The sequence below is a fragment of the Saccopteryx leptura genome, chromosome 6 (genome assembly GCF_036850995.1).
Source record: "Saccopteryx leptura isolate mSacLep1 chromosome 6, mSacLep1_pri_phased_curated, whole genome shotgun sequence".
Lineage (NCBI taxonomy): Eukaryota > Metazoa > Chordata > Mammalia > Chiroptera > Emballonuridae > Saccopteryx > Saccopteryx leptura.
Genome location: NC_089508.1, coordinates 11,396,522 through 11,411,388, shown reverse-complemented (window position 1 = coordinate 11,411,388; position 14,867 = coordinate 11,396,522). Strand labels below are relative to the sequence as shown.

At 54.2% G+C, this 14,867-nt stretch overlaps 1 protein-coding gene across 2 annotated transcripts in view; it reads right to left on the bottom strand.

Moving 5' to 3' along the window:
- ITPK1 (inositol-tetrakisphosphate 1-kinase) overlaps nt 1–14,867 on the bottom strand; it is a 164,987-nt gene that overhangs the window by 109,697 nt on the left and 40,423 nt on the right. The window lies entirely within an intron of this gene.

Below are 14,867 nucleotides of genomic sequence, written 5' to 3'. Positions count from 1 at the left end.
GGGAGACCCAGGAAAGAGTGGGACATAAATCAAGCTGTGGCCTCAAACATACCCAGCGAGGGCACACGGGGCTCCCACCCCAGCAGGCACTGTGCCCAGGAGAGGGCCCCGGGGTGCCAAACCAGGAGGGGACACGGGAACACCCAAGCTGCGACCTCGCTGCCCCACGGCAGGAAAAGCAGCCCGGTCAGCCCTGCTCTAAGCAAACCAGATGGATGGAATTTCTAGTGCAGACAGCTCTGGCTTCTTGACTTTCTCTTTACTTGTGACAACCAATCAAACAAGAGAGATCCTTTCATTTTGGCTCATCTACCGACCCAGTCATTCACTGACACAACACCCCATTTAGACCCATGCAACCTGTCCAGTTCTAAGACCGGAGCTGCACATGGCCGGCGGTAGGCCCACACCCATCCTCTTCTTTAGTAACAGAACCCCAAGTTCATGTGAGGTGACAGCGTGTCCAGCAAAAAGGCCACAGTTGCCAGCTTGCTGGTGCCTGATGTTAGAATGCTCGGTTCTGCCTGACCAGGCGGTGGTGCAATGGAGAAAGTGTTGACCTGGGACACTGAGGACCCAGGTTCAAAACCCCGAGGTCGCTGGCTGGAACACGGGCTCACCTGGCTTGAGCGTGGGCTCACCAGCTTGAGCGTGGAATCATAGACATGACAGCATGGTCACTGGCTTAAACAAGGGGTCACTGGTTTGCCTGGAGCCACCCAGTCAAGGCACATAGGAGAAAGCAATCAATAAACAACTAAGGTGCTGCAATTATGAGTTGATGCTTCTCATCTCTCTCCCTTACTGTCTGTCTGTCTGTCTCTCTCTCTCTCTCTATCTCGCTTAAAAAAGAAAAAAAAAAAAGAATGCTCAGTCTGACCAAGGCAAGGCAGGCAGCAGTGTAAGCTGGGACTTCTAGGGAGGTCACCCAATGAGAACAGACATGAGGGTGCCCTACTTCCTCACTGCCCTCCTGCTCCCTAGAATGTGAACATGATGGCCAAACCTCAGCAGCCGTCTTCAGCAAGGAGGGGCCCCGGAGCCTGGAAGCCAGTGTGGAGGGCAGAGCGGCACACACACAGAGAAAAGGGTTGTCCGCATGACTTCATGCAGCCCCGGCCCTGGGTGCCTGCGCCCGGCCCCCTGACACGGACAGAAATAAACGTGCTGTTACTTAGGACATTGTTGTTTCCAATCAGCCACTGGCAGCTGAATGCAAATCCTGATGGCTCCAGAGTCCAGCCCCAGGTGGACAGGGTGCTGGAGAAGGGGAGCTGGTCAGGCAGAGGGCTGGGCGTTGGGGTCAGGAGAGGTCCCTGCAAAGTACAGTGTCCTTGCATGAGAGACTCATGGCCACCATACTACTGCTTCTTGTAATTCTCCCTTTAATCCAGGCCAAGACAAAGATTTCCTATTTGACATTGATACATTCTTCAACATTTATGGGAGGAAGGTTCAATCCTCTCCTGTCTTTACTCCCTTTGAGGACTCAGAGTTCTCCTCTCCCGCACGCACTGGCTACTGGGAAGCTCAGAGCACCTGGCGTTCCCTCCCAGCAGCGGGTCTGTCTGTGCACATTGTATCTCCTTCTGTTACTCGGCCTTGATGCTGCTCTATTTTACTAACCTATCCTCTGGGGAAGAGAGCGTAAAAAAGCACACAGCCTGACCGGTCGTGGCACAATGGACAGAGTGCCGACCTGGAACACCGAGGTCCAGTTTGGAACCCAAGGTCAGCTTGAGCCTGGGATTGCTGGCATGAGCCCAGGATCACAGCCTCGAGCCTGGGCTCTCTGGCTTGAGCCTGAGCTAACCAGTTAGAAATCTGAGGTGGCTGGCTTGAGACCATGGTTGCTGGCACAATCACAGGGTCTCAGGCTTGACCCCGAGGCTGCTGGCTTAAACCTGAGTCACCAGTTCGATCCCCAGACAAGGCATATATGAGAAGCAATCAATGCACAACTAAGTGGAACAAAAATTGATGCTTCCCTTTCTTTATCTCTCTCTCTCTCTCTTTCCCCTTCCTCTCCCTCCTGTCTCCCTTCCTCCCTCTCTCTCTCTCTCTCTCTCTCTCTCTCTCAAAAAAAAAGCATACAGAACACTAAAAGCCAGAAACATGCCTGGACTATAAAGTTAGTGAAAGCAACTAATTTATCTCTTCTGAGAATAGTTAAAATGGCAACTTATCTAACAAATTAGCTCTTCCCAAGAATAAGGGAAACTCCAGTTCAGTTCATGAGTACTTTCTGACCTCTCAAAATGGTGCTACACAATAAACCAACCTGATACAGAAAATATGGGGCCAAGACTCCTCCCCCAGCCTCAGCCTCACACGCTGTGGAGAGCAGACCGAGCCTGTCACAGTATTCAAACGTGCCATCATTCTGTCCTATGTTCAAAGGCACCACTAGTCAGACCTATCACATTAAATGTTCACCTCTCAATTTCAAAGGTATTAAAATGTATTGCCTGACAAGTGGTGGCACCGTGGACAGAGTGTCAACCTGGGATGCTGAGGTCCCAGGTTTGAAACGCCAAGGTCACCAGCTTGAGCATGGGCTCCTCCGGCTTGAGCTCAGGCTCACTGGCTTGAGCGCAGGGTCACTCACTGGCTTGAGCATGGGATCACTGAAATGACCCCATGGTCACTGGTTTGAGCCCAAAGGCCACAGACTTGAAGCCCAAGGTCGTTGGCTTGAACAAGGGGCCACTGGCTTGGCTGGAGAGCCCCTGGTCAAATCACATTATGAGAAGCAATCAATGAATAATTCTAGTGACACAACTAAGAATTGATGCTTCTCATCTCTCTCCCTTCCTGTCTCTTCCTCTGTCTCTCTTCTCTCTCTCAAAAAAAAAAGTATTAAAAGGTATTTAAATAGGTGTTAGAGAACAGGGGAGGGGGAGTATAGGCAGAGGAAAACAATGGAGACATTAACGGTAGTCACTTCTGAAGAACGAGATGATGAGATGATGGGGAAACTTTTCCAATCATATATTTCTGTAGTATTTCATTATTTTCCACTGATTTCCAAAGATTTCTTGATAAGATACAGCTATAAACCAGAATGCACATGAGGTGGGCATAGCCCCCAGAGGAACGGGACATGGTCCATGATCCTAAGGAGCTTAAGCGGAGGGGACGAGACCCCCCAGTACGGAACTATGCCGTGAACTGGCAGCATCCATGCCTCTGAGGCTGGGGGCCCAGACAAGGCAGGGGCTCTCTGGGACAGGAGGGCCAGGCTTCCAGTGGCCACAAGCTTGGTCGGGCAGGTTGATGAGTGTCCGGGTGGGACAGGAAGTGGGGTGTGATGGCTGCTTGGACAGGCTGCGTGGAGGTGCTCTGAGGATGCCCTGGACAGTGTGGTCTGGGCTGGTTCTGCAGAGCAGGAACCAGCTATCAAGGGCTTCGTGGACCCCTCCCAATGGGTCTTCACCCTGCACCCAGGCGCTGCAGCCAAGCCGTGACAAGGGGGGGGTTGTTTGAGAAAGAGCACTCGGACAGCAGCCGGGCCCAGGCCAGGAGACACATCAAGACACCCCAGCACTGGTTTCGGGAAATTCTGCAAAATCAGCAGGGGTGTGGCGGTCAAGAGAGGAACGCCAACGGCTCGAACGCCAGCTCCGCCTCCTGTGCTGGCTGAGGGAGCAAGGGGAGCTCCTTCTGATTCTGTGTCCTCATCTGTGAAGTGGGGGTGATACAAGTGTATCCACTAAACAGAGCTAGTTAGAGTGCTAATAACAGTACTTCCCAGGATTGGGGCGAGGATTAAATTAGCTAACACATGGAAGCGCCTGGAGAAGTCCCCAAACACAGGAAGGCTGAACCCGCACCCCTGGCATCCCCGCCCTGACACCGTTATGCTGACCACTCTTAAAGGGGTTCCCATCTGAACAATTCCTCAGGACCCCATCAAGTCACACGCGTCTCGGCTTCCTCTCAGTCTCCCCGAGAACCTGAGGCTGACAAGATGACAGCCGGGGTTCCGAGGACCTGCCCCTGGCCAGTGCGGTCCTTCGTTCCCCCCTCAGGGACTGGAAACTCCCGCAGGGCAGGGGCAGAGCAGGGGGCCAGTCCCATCGCCCGGGGGCCAGCAAACGGCCCGGCCTGAAGTGAGGGTGGAGGGCTCGTCCTCCCTGCGGGGCACACACCGAAACCTCCACGCAGCAGCCGACAGAACGGAGACCTGCCTGCAGACCGTCAGTGGGGACCAGGGTCTCCATACAATGACCACGTGCTGACGTCCATCACGCTGAGGGACCGGCACGCAAGGGCTCATCAGGCTGTGCTCCCTAAGTTGGTGCGTCATGTGACTCCTTTTCCGTAATAGAAAGTAAAAATAACAACAGTAAATAAGCCCTCTGGAGCCAAGCTGCCCTGATCCCAATCCCAGTCCCTCCACTCAGCATCTGCAAGCTTGGGCAGACCACCTCACCTTTCTCTGTTCCCTCCTCCTCTGTAATACAGGACAACAACATCGCACAGCTCACAGGTTGTTGCAAGAAACAGATGAATTAATACAAGTAAATCCTATGAACTTGGATGGCATGCAGCAAGTGTTCGATCAACGTCAGCCGCTCTAATCACGAGCCAGTTGACGGAATGATGGCCACACCCTCATCCCCACAGAGGCGTCGGCTGCTGCCAACACTGCTTGGACATCCCTAGGCCTCCTACCCTCCGCGTCTAACACTGGACCAGGTATGGGGACATTGTGACAAATAACCACTGAGTCACCGGCCTGGGACGCACCCATGCAAGCAGAGCAGGTGGGAATGCAGAGAGACAGCCATCAAGCCATGGGCACGGCCACCTATGAAGTCCTGGATCCTTAGACTCAGTAATGTCACTTCTAGAGGTCAATCCAAAGAGAGAACCTGAGATGGGAACAAACACTGAGGTCCAAAGACACCCCGGGCAGCGCCAGTCGAAACAGCACACCAGGAACTTCGTCGTTTCAACGACTGCCCATCCCCTAAATCTGGGATCGGGAACCTATGGCTCACGAGCCAGATGGGGCTCTTTTGATGGCTGCATCTGGCTCGCAGACAAATCTTTAATAAAAAAAATAATAATGTTAAAAATATAAAACATTCTCATGTATTACAATCCATTTATTTCCTACTGCTCATGTTCATGGTTGTGGGTGGCTGGAGCCAATCACAGCTGTCCTCCGGGACAACAACAAATTTTTATTGGATAATGCCTAACGTACACGGGTCGCTGTATGGCTCTCATGGAATTACATTTTAAAATATGTGGCGTTCATGGCTCTCTCAGCCAAAAAGGGGTCCGACCCCTGCCCTAAATGCAGGTCGCAAGGAACAGCCCAACTGGGATTCGTACACTATGTAACAAATAGCCTGTTTTGGGTAAAGATATGAGAAAATTAATTGAGAAAAATATACCAAAATAATTGTTTTAATAATTATCTCTGGGTTTTCACATTTAGGCCGATCTTTATTTCCCAAGATTGCAAAAATGAGCCCATAGGAGTCACCGAGGAAAGAATGATCAGGAGTCTAACAAACAGACCCTCACGGCTGGCCCGGGGAACTGGCTCTCTCCCAGCAAACAGAGCGCCCCAGGGCTGGGCCTGGCACCCCTCGGACACAGGGAGGTTCCGGCCCGGGAGAACAAGGGAACAGGCAGCCGAGCTTGGCGGCAGGGCCCGCTGGGGCAGCAGGAAGGTGTCAGGCAAGGTGGCATCTGAGCGGGTCTAACAGCACCCATGGAAACATTAGATGGGGAGGGGCTGGAGAGGGAGATGCCAGCTTCTTAGCCAACCGAAAGCTTCAAGGAGGCTTCGTGGTCGGCATACTGAGCTGAAGCTGAAGGCAGCGCCTGTCCCAACGCTGCTTCCCACGGCGCCAGCTGGGCGGCCATGGGCCCGGAACTCGGTGCCAGGACCACCCATCAACGCACCATCTCGCCCAAGTCTCTGCCCCGGGACCTGAGCACGCCCCAGGCGGTGGCCCCCAACTCCAACGAGCGCCCACTGTTTGCACGGGAGCCTCTGCTGCTCCAGTGTGCACCAGGCCTAACGGGGGGCCTGACCCCGTGACTGGGGCTGGCACTGTACCCAGCGCCCGGTGAGGGCAGCGGCGATGCCGACATTGGCAGACCACTCTGGACAACCTCGCCCCAGCAGAACCTCCAAATAGGTCGCAATGAGCCTCTGAAAGATTCTGGCTCATCCCCTGTGCCCCTGGCCCTCCCCGTGCCATCCCGCTCTCCCCCGTTCCTCCTCTCCTCCCGTCCTGGCTTCCATGGGAACTGCTTACGTGCTATAGACGCTCCAGTGAGGCCGCTGAGCCTGGGGAGATGGGGTCCCGGCTCCGTGGGGAGCCAGCACGGGCCTGGGAGCTCGGCCCCCAGCTCCCCCAGCAGGAGCGCTTTGTTTTAAGGACTTGCTCAAGTCGACTCAGCGAGTCCAAGGGGGGGAAAGGACACCCCGAACCGAGAGGCACGGCCCCCCGAGGCATGCAGGGCCGCACCAACGCCAGAGGCCGTCCCATTGCAACGGTCAGCCTACAAAGCTCAAGAGTAAAACTAAAACGGACGGAGCGGAAACCATCCAGCGGACGTCAGCAGCACTTGACGTCATCTCACGGGCATCTTTCCATGCTGGTCCTCCAGAACGTGATCTCTGTGAATGGCTAGACCCTCATCTGAATGAGGAGACCCTAATTTACACAGCTCCTTCTTCTGCCCTGTGTATGTTATTCAAAAAACTCTATGATGGCCCTCCTTACACATAAATTTCTCTTAACACTTTTTGTTAAATACATATCCTCAGTAAATGACTGAGAATGGAAATAATTTTCAATGTTTTAAATCTGTATTTAAAATTTTAAACAAAATAAAACCTACCTTTTAAAAAGGGATTACGCTAAAATCCACACCGGAAGCGCAGCAGCGCTCCTGTGGGGGGTGGGGGAACGACGTTCTCCGCAGTGGCTACAACGTTTCTAAGCAGCAGCGGTTCGCCCACAGCTGTGCCCCTCCCCTCACCCCAGCCATGAGCCACTCTGCTCATAACAAAGCATTCGGAAAAACAAACTCATTCCTTAAGCTTCTATTAGGTGTCGGAGGTCCTGTGTGGTGAGGGTCACCCCATTTTTTAAAATGAGGAAAGTAAGATGACACAGAGACCATCAGAACTCAAGCCCAGACCCCTGGGCTCCGCGGAAGGTCAGGCAAAGCCAAGAACAAGCTGTATCTCAATAATGGTCCCAAATGGTCACGTGGGAAAGTCTGGTGCAGAGCCAACTTCCCCATCCTGTGGGTGCCGGGCCTCCTGTCAGGGGTCAGGATCAGAGGCACATGTTGGTGGCCTTCGGGGAGCACCCGCCCATGAGGAGGGAGGGGTCTGTGGGCTCTTTCAGCGGCAGAGATGCCAAGTCTCCTGTAGACACCAAAGCAACAGAGATTCTCAAATCCCCGTACACCTGCCCCCAGAGTGCACCGGGCAGAGGGAGCACAGGGAAGGAAGAAATGCTCACAGGCGCCCAGCTCTACCTGGACTTCAATTACCTGGAAATACAATCCAGTGAGGCCACTGGGGTCAGCCCGCTGGGACACCCTGGGGAGTGTGGACGGCAGAGGGAACCCAGCGGGAAAGTAACCACTTGACACCTTTAACTGCATGTCGTATAAACAATTTTTGAACCGTGTGAAAATATTACCCAAATAACAAGTGTATTTATTTATTTATTTTTAATTTAGAAATTAAACTTAATGGGGTGACACTGATCAATTAGAGTACATATCAGCAGTAGAGCATCGGCCCAGCGTGTGGAAGTCCCGAGCTTGATTCCTAGTCAGGGCACACAGGAAAAGCGTCCATCTGCTTCTCCACCCCTCCCCCTCTCCTTTCTCTCTATCTCTCTCTTCCCCTCCTGCAGCCAAGGCTCCATTGGAGCAAAGTTGGCCCAGGTGCTGAGGAAGGCTCTGTGGCCTCTGCCTCAGGTGCTAGAATGGCTCCAGCTGCAACAGAGCGACGCCCCAGATGGGCAGAGCATTGCCCCCGGTGGGCTGCCGGGTGGATCCCGGTCGGGCGCAGGCGGGAGTCTGTCTGACTGCCTCCCCGCTTCTAACTTTGGGAAAATACCAAAAAAAAAAAAAAAAAAGTACGTACATAGGTTTCAGGAGAACATCTCCATAGCATTTGAACGGTTGATTGTGTTGTATGCCCGTCACCCAAAGTCAAATCATTTTCCGTCATCATATACTTGACCCTCTTTACTCCCCTCCCCCTGGTAACCACTTCACTTTTATCTGTGTCCACAAGTCTCAGTATTATAACCCACCTATGTGGGATATGCGCCAAAATCATCTTCTAAAGTTTAACAGAGAACTCAGCATTTATAATCCTCGGAGAGAAGCATCCTTCTCGGCCCGTGACTCTCCCTCTGGCTCTAAAGGCAGAAGGCAGCTGCTGAGATTACCTCACCTTCATTCAACGTACCTGCCCGAACCAGCTTTCTCTCCCCGCCGCTTGTCTGCACCCCGAGTCTGGGAACGGACCCCTTTCCCCATCACCCCCCACATCTACGCAGGCACCACACCCTGCCATCCATCTATCTCCTCGGCCCTCCACGACCGCATTAACTCCTACCGGACCCCAACACGCCCGCTCGGCTGCGGCCCCAGCCTCCTACCAGAAAACCCAGCAGCTCCTCGCCCTCCAGTCCAGCCCCGTCCAATCGCCACCTCTGTGCCTCCCAGGGGGACCTTGCCCATGCCCCCAACTAGAGCAGGCACCTGTCCCCCATAAAAGCCCCTCAGTGCCCCCTCACCCAGGGCCCCAGGAACAACTCACTGGGGCCTGTTGTGGTCCGGCCCTGCCACCCAGTCTGACCTGGTCACTTGCCAACTCCCTCATGGCCAAGGCCCCAGAGCCTCCAAGTGACTCCAGGTCAACAGACCCCCTTGCTCAGCCTCTGGGTCCTTCTTCACGTGATATTTACTCCCTGCTGAAATGACGTTCAAACACTTCACCACACCACCCACACCTGCACCCAATGTATTCTCTGCCACGAGGCATTCATTTCCCTACGAGGGCTTCCCAGCCCTCTGCCCACTCCCCCCTTTAAACGCCGGCCCCCATGTCCCCATGTCCCCATGTCCTCGCAGGCCCGCACCACAGCACGCACAAGGCCTCCCAGCCCTCTGGGCACGCGCAGGAGCTGGGGGCAGCCATCAGAGGTCCAGCACCCAGTCCCTCAGCCCCGGGCCCACGGCCTGCTCTCAGCGTCTCCCTCGATGTTTCCCTTCCTCCTTGGTCATCCACCACCCAACTCCATCCCTGAACTGTCTGGGCAGAAAGAGGGCAAACGCAGAGACAAAGGACCCCAACATCTCCTTCAGGCAAGCAACAATTCTGCAGAGACCCCCAGCAGGGCACGCCGCCCACGTGGGCGCTCTGGCAGGCTGGGAGAACGTGCTTCCGTGCCCGTCTGAGAGAGCAGCTGCTCCGAACGCTGCGTTTCCTAACGTCTGGATTCTCAAGGGATTTGGAAGGAGGACGGCGAACCTGTAATCAGCGACAGCCCTTCTCACACTGATAGCTTGCTCATTTGCATTTTAAAATAAAACTAAAAGGCCAACTCCTCAGGTGCTGAGAGTCATCTTCTTCTCCCCCTGCACTTCGCAAACACCCGGGGAGAGGCAGCACGAGAGCTGGAGAGCTGGCCGGGCAGAGGAGGGGCGGGCGGGGCAGAGGAGGGGCGGGCGGGGCAGCGGGTACGTGTTCTCCTGGGCTCTTCTCCCGCCAAGTTCAGGGCTGTTCTAGAAAGGGCCGATGATGACCAGGGATGAAGGAACCTCACAGGCCTTCCCACAGATCAGGTGTGAGTGGAAAATGCTCCCAGATGACACGTCCTGCAAGGCTGACGCGGGTCTCCTGCCCGACCGGCAGCAGAGGCCCAGGACCACCCCTCCAGCCCCCCAGGCCACAGATGACCCAGTGGCCAGAGAATGCTTCCCCCTTCCAGAAAAGGCTCACTGGGCGGAGGGGCAGGGAAGACTGTGCTACACTTGGCACTGGTCATTTTAGCAGCTAGCTGTTTCCGGGGCAGGGGGAGCAGAGGGGCCTGAGGTGGGAAGCTGTGCAGCCAGCATCCTCATCACAGGGGTACGGAGGAGAAACCGAGGCAGAGTGCCTGCAGACCGTCACCATCGAGACAGGCGTCTGTGACCACTGCCGTCAGGACAGGTCCCCGAGACCATCGCCGTCAGGACAGGTGCCCGTGACCATCGCCGTCATGACAGGTGCCCGTGACCATCGCCGTCATGACAGGTCCCCGAGACCATCGCCGTCATGACAGGTGCCCGAGACCATCGCCGTCATGACAGGTGCCCATGACCATCGCCGTCATGACAGGTCCCCGAGACCATCGCCGTCAGGACAGGTGCCCGAGACCATCGCCGTCATGACAGGTGCCCGTGACCACTGCCGTCAGGACAGGTGCCCGTGACCACTGCCGTCATGACAGGTCCCCGAGACCATCGCCGTCAGGACAGGTGCCCGTGACCATCGCCGTCATGACAGGTCCCCGAGACCATCGCCGTCATGACAGGTGCCCGTGACCATCGCCGTCATGACAGGTCCCCGAGACCATCGCCGTCAGGACAGGTGCCCGTGACCATCGCCGTCAGGACAGGTCCCCGAGACCATCGCCGTCATGACAGGTGCCCGTGACCATCGCCGTCAGGACAGGTCCCCGAGACCATCGCCGTCAGGACAGGTGCCCGTGACCACTGCCGTCAGGACAGGTCCCCGAGACCATCGCCGTCAGGACAGGTCCCCGAGACCACCGCCGTCAGGACAGGTGCCCGAGACCACCGCCGTCAGGACAGGTGCCCGAGACCACCGCCGTCATGACAGGTCCCCGAGACCACCGCCGTCATGACAGGTCATCGCCGTCATGACAGGTCCCCGAGACCATCGCCGTCATGACAGGTGCCCGAGACCACCGCCGTCAGGACAGGTGCCCGTGACCATCGCCGTCAGGACAGGTCCCCGAGACCACCGCCGTCATGACAGGTGCCCGTGACCATCGCCGTCATGACAGGTGCCCGTGACCACCGCCGTCAGGACAGGTCCCCGAGACCACCGCCGTCAGGACAGGTGCCCGTGACCATCGCCGTCAGGACAGGTCCCCGAGACCATCGCCGTCAGGACAGGTCCCCGAGACCACTGCCGTCACGCTCCTGGCCCTCCCTGCCCCGGTCTCACCTAGGGTTTCTCATACTAGGTGAGCGGAGAACTGCACGTTTTCCTTACTATCAGCATCCCTTGGCCTAACAGACCCAGGTTAGGGAGGCCAGTCAGCCTGCAGACCAGCCCGCTGCCAAGGCCTTTCTGGGTCTCCGTAGGCACACAGGCCCAGAGGCTGAGCGGCCCAGCCCCCTAGGGCCTCTGCAGGACAGCCTGAGAGCAGGCGCTGGCCCTCTCTGAGGCACTGTTTGCCTAAGAGCCTGATTTTGAGAAGTAAATGGGATAATGTCACAAGTAGTGGCCTTCAAACCAAACCCCCAAAATAAATGTTTAATGCGATGTTTCTATTTGCACATTTTCAAGTTGACATCTAAAATTTCTCATCATAAGTTTAAATACTTGTAGAGGATGTAATTTCCAACATATTATAAATATTAACATTTCAAAATAAAACTGTTATTGTTTCTCTTTTAAATGGATCTAATGGAATCTAAATATAGCAATTTGAGAGTGACCATCATCCATCTTAAAATTACAAAATCAAATTCTTCTCAAACACCTGGAAAGTTAGCAATGTTCCTTCTGCCTCCTCTGGTTTCCCGTTCACATCCCTCAGAGATGTTTCTAGTATCAGTGTGTTTAATGTTCAAAGGCCTTTAACTGATGATTATACTACAAAGCCAAAAAAAAAAAAAAAAAAAGGATGTAAATGTTTTAAATTCTTTTAAGTTCATGTGACCATAAAGCTCTAAGTGTCAAAAATTTTCTTCTGGACAGATTTGCTATCAAAATTACTAATAGTACATAATTGACCAACACGACAGAAACATATAACAAATTTGTATAAGTAGTAAGCACAAAATATTAAGCCTTGTTAGAAATACATCTTAGAAGAGATGAATGGACATTTTAACTGATTCATACACCACAGATGGACAGATGATACCTATTGTTAGAATAAGACTGCGTGTATCGATTCTATCTCTATTTTTCCATTTTTATCGCTACAAGTGCTGAGACCGCACATTCAAGTAAATGAGATGAAGTGGAAAGAGATTTTCCACAGCACCGTCTGAGTTCCTTCAGAATTATATGCCACAAATTACAGTACTTAATTATCAGAAATCATTGCTAAGGTTCTGTCAGCTGACAACCTGCTCAGGTCTTCTCTCAGTTTCACTGCAAGCAAAGAACTGAAAGTCCCTCGCATGCCCCAGGATCACAAGGACCAGCCACGTGGTGCCCAGGGGTTTTATGCCCATGTCTCACACCAGATTCGCATCTGATAACAAGAGTTTGCGGTTCTTGTGTAGATGACCAGCATCTCACGTGCCAGGTGGCGTAGCTATTGCTTTACCCGAATTATCGGCATTAGTCCTCACAGCGATCCCAGGGGACAGAGTCCATCATTCCCGTTTTACAGATGGGGAGACGAAGGTGCTGAGAGGCTAGGCAACTGACCCAAGGTCATATAGCCAGAACTGTGAAGCCGGGCGTCTTGCGTCTCACCATTTGGTGCTCTGTCTCCGTGGAGATGGGAGGAGGGCCGAGGTGCAAGGGGTGGCTGGGAAGGACAGTCTACAGGCTCCGTCCCCGGTGGCTCAGCTGTGACAATGAGGACAGGGAGGCTGGGGAGCTGCAGGATTAACTTCTTAAATGTGCTCCCACCACCACCTTGGAGAGGTCACATCCACATGCTTCTTTTAAGTAAAAGCCATCACTGCCTAGCACCCCAAAGTACCCCATTAATGTGAAACATTCATACTGTCACCACTGCCATTTAATAGCAGGAAGAGACGTAACTCCCACGACAGGGACAAACACCGCAGATCTTACCAGCCTTTGTCTTCATTCCCGACATCCCCTTTTAAAATGGTAGCCAACCCCGAGGCAATAACAGGCCTGTAAGCATCTGGTAAATGGAGCAGTCTGTCACTGTGCAGGCCTTGGTGACAACGGACCGCATTCAAATCCCAGCTCTGACCACTTACCAGCTGAGTTCCTCATGAGAAGTCACAACACCTGGGCCTCAGCGTCCTCATCTTCTAGGACAGAGATGAAGACAACGACCACTCACATCAGTGGGTGGCTGTACAAACGGGAGAATGCCCACCAGGGCACCTGGCACGGGAAACATGGGGTGGTGGGTGGTGGCATGCCTATTTCCCCCTCGTCATGAATCACCGGTGCCTATGATGGCAAAGCTCATCCCCAGCAGCTGGCGGCCACCAGCCTGGGGACCTGGCACATGGAAGCCTGGCTGATTCTGAAAAACCAGCTGAGTGGATTCACTTCCAATGTTCCTCTATGTCCTGAAATTTCAAGTTCTCCAGACACGCAGGATGCCAGGAGGAGGTGAACAGAGCGGCGGCGCGGTGGGTTGTATTTTTAGATGCTGGTGGGGAAGGCGTCCAGTTTGGCTTCGTGCTGGCCCCAGCCACCACTTCCTCCAGCAAGACACCACCGAAATGAACAGCCAGATACGTGCAGAAAGATTTCACAACTCTGCCTGGTACGTTCTAAAACAACGGCTCCAGTCTCGAGCTCCACTCTCAGACTAGGTGGATTACAGGTTTTAGCCTACATCTTTCTGAGGAAGCCGTGAAACACTGACCCCTGAGTGGCCCCTCACACCCTGAGGCCCCAAGGCCCCTTGTCCCCCTATGGTGGGGATGGCACCCCACTGTGTCTCGGAAAGATCAGGTGTTGGGGGAAGGGCACATTTCTTCCCCTCTTAAGCAGTGTGTTTGTTGGTGAGCACGTAAAGTTACTTCCTCTAAAAATGGCTCCCACAAGAAATTTCCTCGTGGGCCCCGAAGAGAGGCTGGAGCTAACCTCGGGGAAGCACCTGGCCCTTCGCATACTAAGCTCCAACTGTAACTCTGACTACAGGTCCAGGCCTCAGTGGTGGGAACAGCACATCTGCAAAGGATCCAGGCACTCCAAGGTAACCACCTTTCTGGACTAACAGACAAAGCAAGCCAAGCATCCTGGGGCAGGAACAATCTCGGAGACACCTGGCCCCAGAATGACAGCTAGACGACTGCGTGCCCTCCACCCACTGCAGACCCCAGCAGGCATTACCAATCAATCCCTGCCTCAGCCCTTCACAGATTCAGAATACCCCAGGCAACTACTGCCAATCAATCAGAAAGGGCACTGAAGGCAAACTGCTTGGCTATTCCTGAATTAGGACCTCCCCGTTTTGATGTATGGTGAAATTAAAGGTCAGAAAAAGCTCAGGGCCGATCATACAGCTTTGGAGAGACCAGATGAGCCTGGATGAAAACTAGAGCTGACGATAAGGCTTCCAGGAATTGGCTCCTCCCCCAAAACAAACCTCAGCCTCCGGGTGACAAGTTCAAGCCACCAGCTGCAGAAAAGGGAGGGCGGAAGGAAGAATTCGGCAGCCCTCCACTGGGGCTGCCAGACAGTTCACCCCACTTCGCCAGCCCCCCATGGGCGCTGTCAGGCCTGCACACTTATTTCCGAGCCACAGAGCCAGCCCCAGCACCTGGGAGGGCTTCTCTTCATCTGTCCTTCCTTCCTCCCTCCTTCAGCCAATGAGCACCTGACCCAGGTCCACCGCAGCAGGTGAGACAACATGGGGGTTGGACAGCGCCCACTGACAGTCCACCCACAG